The sequence below is a fragment of the Rhinoderma darwinii genome, chromosome 2, assembly GCF_050947455.1.
Source record: "Rhinoderma darwinii isolate aRhiDar2 chromosome 2, aRhiDar2.hap1, whole genome shotgun sequence".
NCBI lineage: Eukaryota > Metazoa > Chordata > Amphibia > Anura > Rhinodermatidae > Rhinoderma > Rhinoderma darwinii.
Window position 1 is genome coordinate 2529238 of NC_134688.1, and position 13811 is coordinate 2543048.

The following is a 13811-nucleotide window of genomic DNA, read 5'->3' on the forward strand; positions in this document are numbered from 1 at the left end:
TGGAGGATATAGTAGTACTGGAGTGTTATAAGAGGAGCGGCTGATATCAGTCACATATGATGTAATGTCTCTGGAGGATATAATAGTACTGGAGTGTTAGAAGAGGAGCGGCTGATATCAGTCACACATATGATGTAATGTCTTTGGAGGATATAATAGTACTGGAGTGTTATAAGAGGAGCGGCTGATATCAGTCACATATATGATGTAATGTCTCTGGAGGATATAATAGGGCTGGAGTAATATAAGAGGAGCGGCTGATATCAGTCACACATATGATGTAATGTCTCTGGAGGATATAATAGTACTGGAGTGATATAAGAGGAGCGAATGATATCAGTCACATATATGATGTAATGTCTCTGGAGGATATAATAGTACTGGAGTGATATAAGAGGAGTGGCTGATATCAGTCACATATGATGTAATGTCTCTGGAGGATATAATAGTACTGGAGTGATATAAGAGCAGCGGCTGATATCAGTCACACATATGATGTAATGTCTCTGGAGGATATAATAGTGCTGGAGTGTTATAAGAGGAGCGGCTGATATCAGTCACATATAATGTAATGTCTGGAGGATATAATAGTGCTGGAGTGTTATAAGGGAGCGGCTGATATCAGTCACATATATGATGTAATGTCTCTGGAGGATATAATAGCGCTGGAGTGTTATAAGAGGAGCGGCTGATATCAGTCACACATATGATGTAATGTCTCTGGAGGATATAATAGTACTGGAGTGATATAAGAGGAGCGGCTGATATCAGTCACATATATGATGTAATGTCTCTGGAGGATATAATAGTACTGGAGTGATATAAGAGGAGTGGCTGATATCAGTCACATATGATGTAATGTCTCTGGAGGATATAATAGTACTGGAGTGATATAAGAGCAGCGGCTGATATCAGTCACACATATGATGTAATGTCTCTGGAGGATATAATAGTGCTGGAGTGTTATAAGAGGAGCGGCTGATATCAGTCACATATAATGTAATGTCTGGAGGATATAATAGTGCTGGAGTGTTATAAGAGGAGCGGCTGATATCAGTCACATATATGATGTAATGTCTCTGGAGGATATAATAGTACTGGAGTGATATAAGAGGAGCGGCTGATATCAGTCACATATGATGTAATGTCTCTGGAGGATATAATAGCGCTGGAGTGATATAAGAGGAGCGGCTGATATCAGTCACACATATGATGTAATGTCTCTGGAGGATATAATAGTACTGGAGTGATATAAGAGGAGCGGCTGATATCAGTCACACATATGATGTAATGTCTCTGGTGGATATAATAGTGCTGGAGTGATATAAGAGGAGCGGCTGATATCAGTCACACATATGATGTAATGTCTCTGGAGGATATAATAGTACTGGAGTGATATAAGAGGAGCGGCTGATATCAGTCACACATATGATGTAATGTCTCTGGTGGATATAATAGTGCTGGAGTGATATAAGAGGAGCGGCTGATATCAGTCACACATATGATGTAATGTCTCTGGTGGATATAATAGTGCTGGAGTGATATAAGAGGAGCGGCTGATATCAGTCACACATATGATGTAATGTCTCTGGAGGATATAATAGTACTGGAGTGATATAAGAGGAGCGGCTGATATCAGTCACATATGATGTAATGTCTCTGGAGGATATAATAGTACTGGAGTGATATAAGAGGAGCGGCTGATATCAGTCACATATATGATGTAATGTCTCTGGAGGTTATAATAGTGCTGGAGTGATATAAGAGGAGCGGCTGATATCAGTCACACATATGATGTAATGTCCATGGAGGATATAATAGTGCTGGAGTGATATAAGAGGAGCGGCTGATATCAGTCACATATATGATGTAATGTCTCTGGAGGATATAATAGTACTGGAGTGATATAAGAGGAGCGGCTGATATCAGTCACACATATGATGTAATATCTCTGGAGGATATAATAGTGCTGTAGTGATATAAGAGGAGCGGCTGATATCAGTCACACATATGATGTAATGTCTCTGGAGGATATAATAGTACTGGAGTGTTATAAGAGGAGCGGCTGATATCAGTCACATATGATGTAATGTCTCTGGAGGATATAATAGTACTAGAGTTATATAAGAGGAGCGGCTGATATCAGTCACATATATGATGTAATGTCTCTGGAGGATATAATAGTACTGGAGTGATATAAGAGGAGCGGCTGATATCAGTCACACATATGATGTAATGTCTCTGGAGGATATAATAGTACTGGAGTGTTATAAGAGGAGCGGCTGATATCAGTCACATATGATGTAATGTCTCTGGAGGATATAATAGTACTAGAGTGATATAAGAGGAGCGGCTGATATCAGTCACATATATGATGTAATGTCTCTGGAGGATATAATAGTGCTGGAGTGATATAAGAGGAGCGGCTGATATCAGTCACACATATGATGTAATGTCTGGAGGATATAATAGTACTGGAGTGATATAAGAGGAGTGGCTGATATCAGTCACATATATGATGTAATGTCTCTGGAGGATATAATAGTACTGGAGTGATATAAGAGGAGCGGCTGATATCAGTCACATATGATGTAATGTCTCTGGAGGATATAATAGTACTGGAGTGATATAAGAGGAGCGGCTGATATCAGTCACACATATGATGTAATGTCTCTGGAGGATATAATAGTACTGGAGTGATATAAGAGGAGCGGCTGATATCAGTTACATATGATGTAATGTCTCTGGAGGAGATAATAGTGCTGGAGTGATATAAGAGGAGCGGCTGATATCAGTCACACATATGATGTAATGTCTCTGGAGGATATAGTAGTACTGGAGTGATATAAGAGGAGCGGCTGATATCAGTCACACATATGATGTAATGTCTCTGGAGGATATAATAGTGCTGGAGTGATATAAGAGGAGCGGCTGATATCAGTCATATATATGATGTAATGTCTGGAGGATATAATAGTTCTGGAGTGATATAAGAGGAGCGGCTGATATCAGTCACATATGATGTAATGTCTCTGGAGGATATAATAGTACTGGAGTGATATAAGAGGAGCGGCTGATATCAGTCACACATATGATGTAATGTCTCTGGAGGATATAATAGTACTGGAGTGATATAAGAGGAGCGGCTGATATCAGTTACATATGATGTAATGTCTCTGGAGGAGATAATAGTGCTGGAGTGATATAAGAGGAGCGGCTGATATCAGTCACACATATGATGTAATGTCTCTGGAGGATATAATAGTACTGGAGTGATATAAGAGGAGCGGCTGATATCAGTCACATATATGATGTAATGTCTCTGGAGGATATAATAGTACTGGAGTGTTATAAGAGGAGGAGCTGATATCAGTCACACATATGATGTAATGTCTCTGGAGGATATAATAGTACTGGAGTGATATAAGAGGAGCGGCTGATATCAGTCACACATATGATGTAATGTCTCTGGAGGATATAATAGTGCTGGAGTGATATAAGAGGAGTGGCTGATATCAGTCACACATATGATGTAATGTCTCTGGAGGATATAATAGTACTGGAGTGATATAAGAGGACGGCTGATATCAGTTACATATGATGTAATGTCTCTGGAGGATATAATAGTGCTGGAGTGTTATAAGGGGAGCGGCTGATATCAGTCACACATATGATGTAATGTCTCTGGAGGATATAATAGTGCTGGAGTGATATAAGCGTAGCGGCTGATATCAGTCACATATATGATGTAATGTCTCTGGAGGATATAATAGTACTGGAGTGATATAAGAGGAGCGGCTGATATCAGTCACATATGATGTAATGTCTCTGGAGGATATAATAGTACTGGAGTGATATAAGGGGAGCGGCTGATATCAGTCACATATGATGTAATGTCTCTGGAGGATATAATAGTACTGGAGTGATATAAGAGGAGCGGCTGATATCAGTCACACATATAATGTTAGGTCTCTGGAGGATATAATAGTGCTGGAGTGTTATAAGAGGAGCGGCTGATATCAGTCACACATATGATGTAATGTCTCTGGAGGATATAATAGTGCTGGAGTGATATAAGAGGAGCGGCTGATATCAGTCACACATATGATGTAATGTCTCTGGAGGATATTATAGTACTGGAGTGATATAAGAGGAGCGGCTGATATCAGTCACACATATGATGTAATGTCTCTGGAGGATATAATAGTACTGGAGTGATATAAGAGGAGCGGCTGATATCAGTCACACATATGATGTAATGTCTCTGGAGGATATAATAGTACTGGAGTGATATAAGAGGAGCGGCTGATATCAGTCACACATATGATGTAATGTCTCTGGAGGATATAATAGTACTGGAGTGATATAAGAGGAGCGGCTGATATCAGTTACATATGATGTAATGTCTCTGGAGGAGATAATAGTGCTGGACTGATATAAGAGGAGCGGCTGATATCAGTCACACATATGATGTAATGTCTCTGGAGGATATAATAGTACTGGAGTGATATAAGAGGAGCGGCTGATATCAGTCACATATATGATGTAATGTCTCTGGAGGATATAATAGTACTGGAGTGTTATAAGAGGAGGAGCTGATATCAGTCACACATATGATGTAATGTCTCTGGAGGATATAATAGTACTGGAGTGATATAAGAGGAGCGGCTGATATCAGTCACACATATGATGTAATGTCTCTGGAGGATATAATAGTGCTGGAGTGATATAAGAGGAGCGGCTGATATCAGTCACACATATGATGTAATGTCTCTGGAGGATATAATAGTACTGGAGTGATATAAGAGGACGGCTGATATCAGTTACATATGATGTAATGTCTCTGGAGGATATAATAGTGCTGGAGTGTTATAAGAGGAGCGGCTGATATCAGTCACACATATGATGTAATGTCTCTGGAGGATATAATAGTACTGGAGTGATATAAGAGGAGCGGCTGATATCAGTTACATATGATGTAATGTCTCTGGAGGATATAATAGTGCTGGAGTGTTATAAGAGGAGCGGCTGATATCAGTCACATATGATGTAATGTCTCTGGAGGATATAATAGTGCTGGAGTGATATAAGAGGAGCGGCTGATATCAGTTACATATGATGTAATGTCTCTGGAGGATATAATAGTGCTGGAGTGTTATAAGAGGAGCGGCTGATATCAGTCACACATATGATGTAATGTCTCTGGAGGATATAATAGTGCTGGAGTGATATAAGAGGAGCGGCTGATATCAGTCACATATATGATGTAATGTCTCTGGAGGATATAATAGTACTGGAGTGATATAAGAGGAGCGGCTGATATCAGTCACATATATGATGTAATGTCTCTGGAGGATATAATAGTACTGGAGTGATATAAGAGGAGCGGCTGATATCAGTCACATATGATGTAATGTCTCTGGAGGATATAATAGTACTGGAGTGATATAAGGGGAGCGGCTGATATCAGTCACATATGATGTAATGTCTCTGGAGGATATAATAGTACTGGAGTGATATAAGAGGAGCGGCTGATATCAGTCACACATATAATGTTAGGTCTCTGGAGGATATAATAGTGCTGGAGTGTTATAAGAGGAGCGGCTGATATCAGTCACACATATGATGTAATATCTCTGGAGGTTATAATAGTGCTGGAGTGTTATAAGAGGAGCGGCTGATATCAGTCACATATGATGTAATGTCTCTGGAGGATATAATAGTGCTGGAGTGATATAAGAGGAGCGGCTGATATCAGTCACATATATGATGTAATGTCTGGAGGATATAATAGTTCTGGAGTGATATAAGAGGAGCTGCTGATATCAGTCACATATGATGTAATGTCTGGAGGATATAATAGTACTGGAGTGATATAAGAGGAGCGGCTGATATCAGTCACACATATGATGTAATGTCTCTGGAGGATATAATAGTACTGGAGTGATATAAGAGGAGTGGCTGATATCAGTCACACATATGATGTAATGTCTCTGGAGGATATAATAGTGCTGGAGTGTTATAAGAGGAGCGGCTGATATCAGTCACACATATGATGTAATGTCTGGAGGATATAATAGTACTGGAGTGATATAAGAGGAGCGGCTGATATCAGTCACACATATGATGTAATGTCTCTGGAGGATATAATAGTGCTGGAGTGATATACGAGGAGCGGCTGATATCAGTCACACATATGATGTAATGTCTCTGGAGGATATTATAGTACTGGAGTGATATAAGAGGAGCGGCTGATATCAGTCACACATGATGTAATGTCTCTGGAGGATATAATAGTGCTGGAGTGATATAAGAGGAGCGGCTGATATCAGTCACATATGATGTAATGTCTCTGGAGGATATAATAGTGCTGGAGTGATATAGGAGGAGCGGCTGATATCAGTCACATATATGATGTAATGTCTCTGGAGGATATAATAGTACTTGAGTGATATAAGAGGAGCGGCTGATATCAGTCACACATATGATGTAATGTCTCTGGAGGATATAATAGTACTGGAGGGATATAAGAGGAGCGGCTGATATCAGTCACACATATGATGTAATGTCTCTGGAGGATATAATAGTGCTGGAGTGATATAAGAGGAGCGGCTGATATCAGTCACACATATGATGTAATGTCTCTGGAGGATATAATAGTGCTGGAGTGTTATAAGAGGAGCGGCTGATATCAGTCACATATATGATGTAATGTCTCTGGAGGATATAATAGTGCTGGAGTGATATAAGAGGAGTGGCTGATATCAGTCACATATATGATGTAATGTCTCTGGAGGATATAATAGTACTGGAGTGATATAAGAGGAGCGGCTGATATCTGTCACACATATGATGTCATGTCTCTGGAGGATATAATAGTACTGGAGTGATATAAGAGGAGCGGCTGATATCAGTCACACATATGATGTCATGTCTCTGGAGGATATAATAGTACTGGAGGGATATAAGAGGAGCGGCTGATATCAGTCACATGATGTAATGTCTCTGGAGGATATAATAGTACTGGAGTGATATAAGAGGAGCGGCTGATATCAGTCACGTGATGTAATGTCTCTGGAGGATATAATAGTGCTGGAGTGATATAAGAGGAGCGGCTGATATCAGTCACACATATGATGTAATGTGTCTGGAGGATATAATAGTGCTGGAGTGATATAAGAGGAGCGGCTGATATCAGTCACACATGATGTAATGTCTCTGGAGGATATAATAGTACTGGAGTGTTATAAGAGGAGCGGCTGATATCAGTCACACATATGATGTAATGTCTCTGGGGGATATAATAGTGCTGGAGTGTTATAAGAGGAGCGGCTGATATCAGTCACACATATGATGTAATGTCTCTGGAGGATATAATAGAACTGGAGTGTTATAAGAGGAGCGGCTGATATCAGTCACATATGATGTAATGTCTCTGGAGGATATAATAGTGCTAGAGTGTTATAAATGGAGCGGCTGATATCAGTCACACATATGATGTAATGTCTCTGGAGGATATAATAGTGCTGGAGTGATATAAGAGGAGCGGCTGATATCAGTCACACATATGATGTAATGTCTCTGGAGGATATAATAGTACTGGAGTGATATAAGAGGACGGCTGATATCAGTTACATATGATGTAATGTCTCTGGAGGATATAATAGTGCTGGAGTGTTATAAGAGGAGCGGCTGATATCAGTCACACATATGATGTAATGTCTCTGGAGGATATAATAGTACTGGAGTGATATAAGAGGAGCGGCTGATATCAGTTACATATGATGTAATGTCTCTGGAGGATATAATAGTGCTGGAGTGTTATAAGAGGAGCGGCTGATATCAGTCACATATGATGTAATGTCTCTGGAGGATATAATAGTGCTGGAGTGATATAAGAGGAGCGGCTGATATCAGTTACATATGATGTAATGTCTCTGGAGGATATAATAGTGCTGGAGTGTTATAAGAGGAGCGGCTGATATCAGTCACACATATGATGTAATGTCTCTGGAGGATATAATAGTGCTGGAGTGATATAAGAGGAGCGGCTGATATCAGTCACATATATGATGTAATGTCTCTGGAGGATATAATAGTACTGGAGTGATATAAGAGGAGCGGCTGATATCAGTCACATATATGATGTAATGTCTCTGGAGGATATAATAGTACTGGAGTGATATAAGAGGAGCGGCTGATATCAGTCACATATGATGTAATGTCTCTGGAGGATATAATAGTACTGGAGTGATATAAGGGGAGCGGCTGATATCAGTCACATATGATGTAATGTCTCTGGAGGATATAATAGTACTGGAGTGATATAAGAGGAGCGGCTGATATCAGTCACACATATAATGTTAGGTCTCTGGAGGATATAATAGTGCTGGAGTGTTATAAGAGGAGCGGCTGATATCAGTCACACATATAATGTTAGGTCTCTGGAGGATATAATAGTGCTGGAGTGATATAAGAGGAGCGGCTGATATCAGTCACACATATGATGTAATGTCTCTGGAGGATATAATAGTGCTGGAGTGTTATAAGAGGAGCGGCTGATATCAGTCACATATGATGTAATGTCTCTGGAGGATATAATAGTGCTGGAGTGATATAAGAGGAGCGGCTGATATCAGTCACATATATGATGTAATGTCTGGAGGATATAATAGTTCTGGAGTGATATAAGAGGAGCTGCTGATATCAGTCACATATGATGTAATGTCTGGAGGATATAATAGTACTGGAGTGATATAAGAGGAGCGGCTGATATCAGTCACACATATGATGTAATGTCTCTGGAGGATATAATAGTACTGGAGTGATATAAGAGGAGTGGCTGATATCAGTCACACATATGATGTAATGTCTCTGGAGGATATAATAGTGCTGGAGTGTTATAAGAGGAGCGGCTGATATCAGTCACACATATGATGTAATGTCTGGAGGATATAATAGTACTGGAGTGATATAAGAGGAGCGGCTGATATCAGTCACACATATGATGTAATGTCTCTGGAGGATATAATAGTGCTGGAGTGATATACGAGGAGCGGCTGATATCAGTCACACATATGATGTAATGTCTCTGGAGGATATTATAGTACTGGAGTGATATAAGAGGAGCGGCTGATATCAGTCACACATGATGTAATGTCTCTGGAGGATATAATAGTGCTGGAGTGATATAAGAGGAGCGGCTGATATCAGTCACATATGATGTAATGTCTCTGGAGGATATAATAGTGCTGGAGTGATATAGGAGGAGCGGCTGATATCAGTCACATATATGATGTAATGTCTCTGGAGGATATAATAGTACTTGAGTGATATAAGAGGAGCGGCTGATATCAGTCACACATATGATGTAATGTCTCTGGAGGATATAATAGTACTGGAGGGATATAAGAGGAGCGGCTGATATCAGTCACACATATGATGTAATGTCTCTGGAGGATATAATAGTGCTGGAGTGATATAAGAGGAGCGGCTGATATCAGTCACACATATGATGTAATGTCTCTGGAGGATATAATAGTGCTGGAGTGTTATAAGAGGAGCGGCTGATATCAGTCACATATATGATGTAATGTCTCTGGAGGATATAATAGTGCTGGAGTGATATAAGAGGAGTGGCTGATATCAGTCACATATATGATGTAATGTCTCTGGAGGATATAATAGTACTGGAGTGATATAAGAGGAGCGGCTGATATCTGTCACACATATGATGTCATGTCTCTGGAGGATATAATAGTACTGGAGTGATATAAGAGGAGCGGCTGATATCAGTCACACATATGATGTCATGTCTCTGGAGGATATAATAGTACTGGAGGGATATAAGAGGAGCGGCTGATATCAGTCACATGATGTAATGTCTCTGGAGGATATAATAGTACTGGAGTGATATAAGAGGAGCGGCTGATATCAGTCACGTGATGTAATGTCTCTGGAGGATATAATAGTGCTGGAGTGATATAAGAGGAGCGGCTGATATCAGTCACACATATGATGTAATGTGTCTGGAGGATATAATAGTGCTGGAGTGATATAAGAGGAGCGGCTGATATCAGTCACACATGATGTAATGTCTCTGGAGGATATAATAGTACTGGAGTGTTATAAGAGGAGCGGCTGATATCAGTCACACATATGATGTAATGTCTCTGGGGGATATAATAGTGCTGGAGTGTTATAAGAGGAGCGGCTGATATCAGTCACACATATGATGTAATGTCTCTGGAGGATATAATAGAACTGGAGTGTTATAAGAGGAGCGGCTGATATCAGTCACATATGATGTAATGTCTCTGGAGGATATAATAGTGCTAGAGTGTTATAAATGGAGCGGCTGATATCAGTCACACATATGATGTAATGTCTCTGGAGTATATAATAGTACTGGAGTGTTATAAGAGGAGCGGCTGATATCAGTCACACATATATGATGTAATGTCTCTGGAGGATATAATAGTGCTGGAGTGATATAAGAGGAGCGGCTGATATCAGTCACACATATGATGTAATGTCTCTGGAGGATATAATAGTACTGGAGTGATATAAGAGGAGCGGCTGATATCAGTCACATATGATGTAATGTCTCTGGAGGATATAATATTGCTGAAGTGATATAAGAGGAGCGGCTGATATCAGTCACATATATGATGTAATGTCTCTGGAGGATATAATAGTGCTGGAGTGATATAAGAGGGGCGGCTGATATCAGTCACATATATGATGTAATGTCTGGAGGATATAATAGTACTGGAGTGATATAAGAGGAGCGGCTGATATCAGTCACATATGATGTACTGTCTCTGGAGGATATAATAGTGCTGGAGTGATATAAGAGGAGCAGCTGATATCAGTCACATATGATGTAATGTCTCTGGAGGATATAATAGTGCTGGAGTGATATAAGAGGAACGGCTGATATCAGTCACACATATGATGTAATGTCTCTGGAGGATATAATAGTACTGGAGTGTTATAAGAGGAGCGGCTGATATCAGTCACACATATGATGTAATGTCTCTGGAAGATATAATAGTGCTGGAGTGATATAAGAGGAGCGGCTGATATCAGTCACACATATGATGTAATGTCTCTGGAGGATATAATAGTGCTGGAGTGATATAAGAGGAGCGGCTGATATCAGTCACACATATGATGTAATGTCTCTGGAGGATATAATAGTACTGGAGTGTTATTAGAGGAGCGGCTGATATCAGTCACACATATGATGTAATGTCTCTGGAGGATATAATAGTGCTGGAGTGTTATAAGAGGAGCGGCTGATATCAGTCACACATATGATGTAATGTCTCTGGAGGATATAATAGTACTGGAGTGATATAAGAGGAGCGGCTGATATCAGTCACACATATGATGTAATGTCTCTGGAGGATATAATAGTACTGGAGTGTTATAAGAGGAGCGGCTGATATCAGTCACATATGATGTAATGTCTCTGGGGGATATAATAGTGCTGGAGTGATATAAGAGGGGCGGCTGATATCAGTCACATATATGATGTAATGTCTGGAGGATATAATAGTACTGGAGTGATATAAGAGGAGCGGCTGATATCAGTCACATATGATGTACTGTCTCTGGAGGATATAATAGTGCTGGAGTGATATAAGAGGAGCAGCTGATATCAGTCACATATGATGTAATGTCTCTGGAGGATATAATAGTGCTGGAGTGATATAAGAGGAACGGCTGATATCAGTCACACATATGATGTAATGTCTCTGGAGGATATAATAGTACTGGAGTGTTATAAGAGGAGCGGCTGATATCAGTCACACATATGATGTAATGTCTCTGGAAGATATAATAGTGCTGGAGTGATATAAGAGGAGCGGCTGATATCAGTCACACATATGATGTAATGTCTCTGGAGGATATAATAGTGCTGGAGTGATATAAGAGGAGCGGCTGATATCAGTCACACATATGATGTAATGTCTCTGGAGGATATAATAGTACTGGAGTGTTATTAGAGGAGCGGCTGATATCAGTCACACATATGATGTAATGTCTCTGGAGGATATAATAGTGCTGGAGTGTTATAAGAGGAGCGGCTGATATCAGTCACACATATGATGTAATGTCTCTGGAGGATATAATAGTACTGGAGTGATATGAGAGGAGCGGCTGATATCAGTCACATATGATGTAATGTCTCTGGAGGATATAATAGTACTGGAGTGATATAAGAGGAGCGGCTGATATCAGTCACATATGATGTAATGTCTGTGGAGGATATAATAGTACTGGAGTGTTATAAGAGGAGCGGCTGATATCAGTCACACATATGATGTAATGTCTCTGGAGGATATAATAGTACTGGAGTGTTATAAGAGGAGCGGCTGATATCAGTCACACATATGATGTAATGTCTCTGGAGGATATAATAGTACTGGAGTGATATAAGAGGAGCGGCTGATATCAGTCACACATATGATGTAATGTCTCTGGAGGATATAATAGTACTGGAGTGTTATAAGAGGAGCGGCTGATATCAGTCACATATGATGTAATGTCTCTGGGGGATATAATAGTGCTGGAGTGATATAGGAGGAGCGGCTGATATCAGTCACATATGATGTAATGTCTCTGGAGGATATAATAGTACTGGAGGGATATAAGAGGAGCGGCTGATATCAGTCACAAATGATGTAATGTCTCTGGAGGATATAATAGTGCTGGAGTGATATAAGAGGAGCGGCTGATATCAGTCACATATATGATGTAATGTCTCTGGAGGATATAATAGTGCTGGAGTGATATAAGAGGAGCTGCTGATATCAGTCACACATATGATGTAATGTCTCTGGAGGATATAATAGTACTGGAGGGATATAAGAGGAGCGGCTGATATCAGTCACATATGATGTAATGTCTCTGGAGGATATAATAGTGCTGGAGTGATATAAGAGGAGTGGCTGATATCAGTCACATATGATGTCATGTCTCTGGAGGATATAATAGTACTGGAGTGTTATAAGAGGAGCGGCTGATATCAGTCACATATATGATGTGATGTCTCTGGAGGATATAATAGTACTGGAGTGTTATGAGAGGAGCGGCTGATATCAGTCACACATATGATGTAATGTCTCTGGAGGATATAATAGTGCTGGAGTGTTATAAGAGGAGCGGCTGATATCAGTCACACATATGATGTAATGTCTCTGGAGGATATAATAGTGCTGGAGTGTTATAAGAGGAGCGGCTGATATCAGTCACACATATGATGTAATGTCTCTGGAGGATATAATAGTACTGGAGTGATATGAGAGGAGCGGCTGATATCAGTCACATATGATGTAATGTCTCTGGAGGATATAATAGTACTGGAGTGTTAGAAGAGGAGCGGCTGATATCAGTCACACATATGATGTAATGTCTTTGGAGGATATAATAGTACTGGAGTGTTATAAGAGGAGCGGCTGATATCAGTCACATATATGATGTAATGTCTCTGGAGGATATAATAGGGCTGGAGTAATATAAGAGGAGCGGCTGATATCAGTCACACATATGATGTAATGTCTCTGGAGGATATAATAGTACTGGAGTGATATAAGAGGAGCGGCTGATATCAGTCACATATATGATGTAATGTCTCTGGAGGATATAATAGTACTGGAGTGATATAAGAGGAGTGGCTGATATCAGTCACATATGATGTAATGTCTCTGGAGGATATAATAGTACTGGAGTGATATAAGAGCAGCGGCTGATATCAGTCACACATATGATGTAATGTCTCTGGAGGATATAATAGTGCTGGA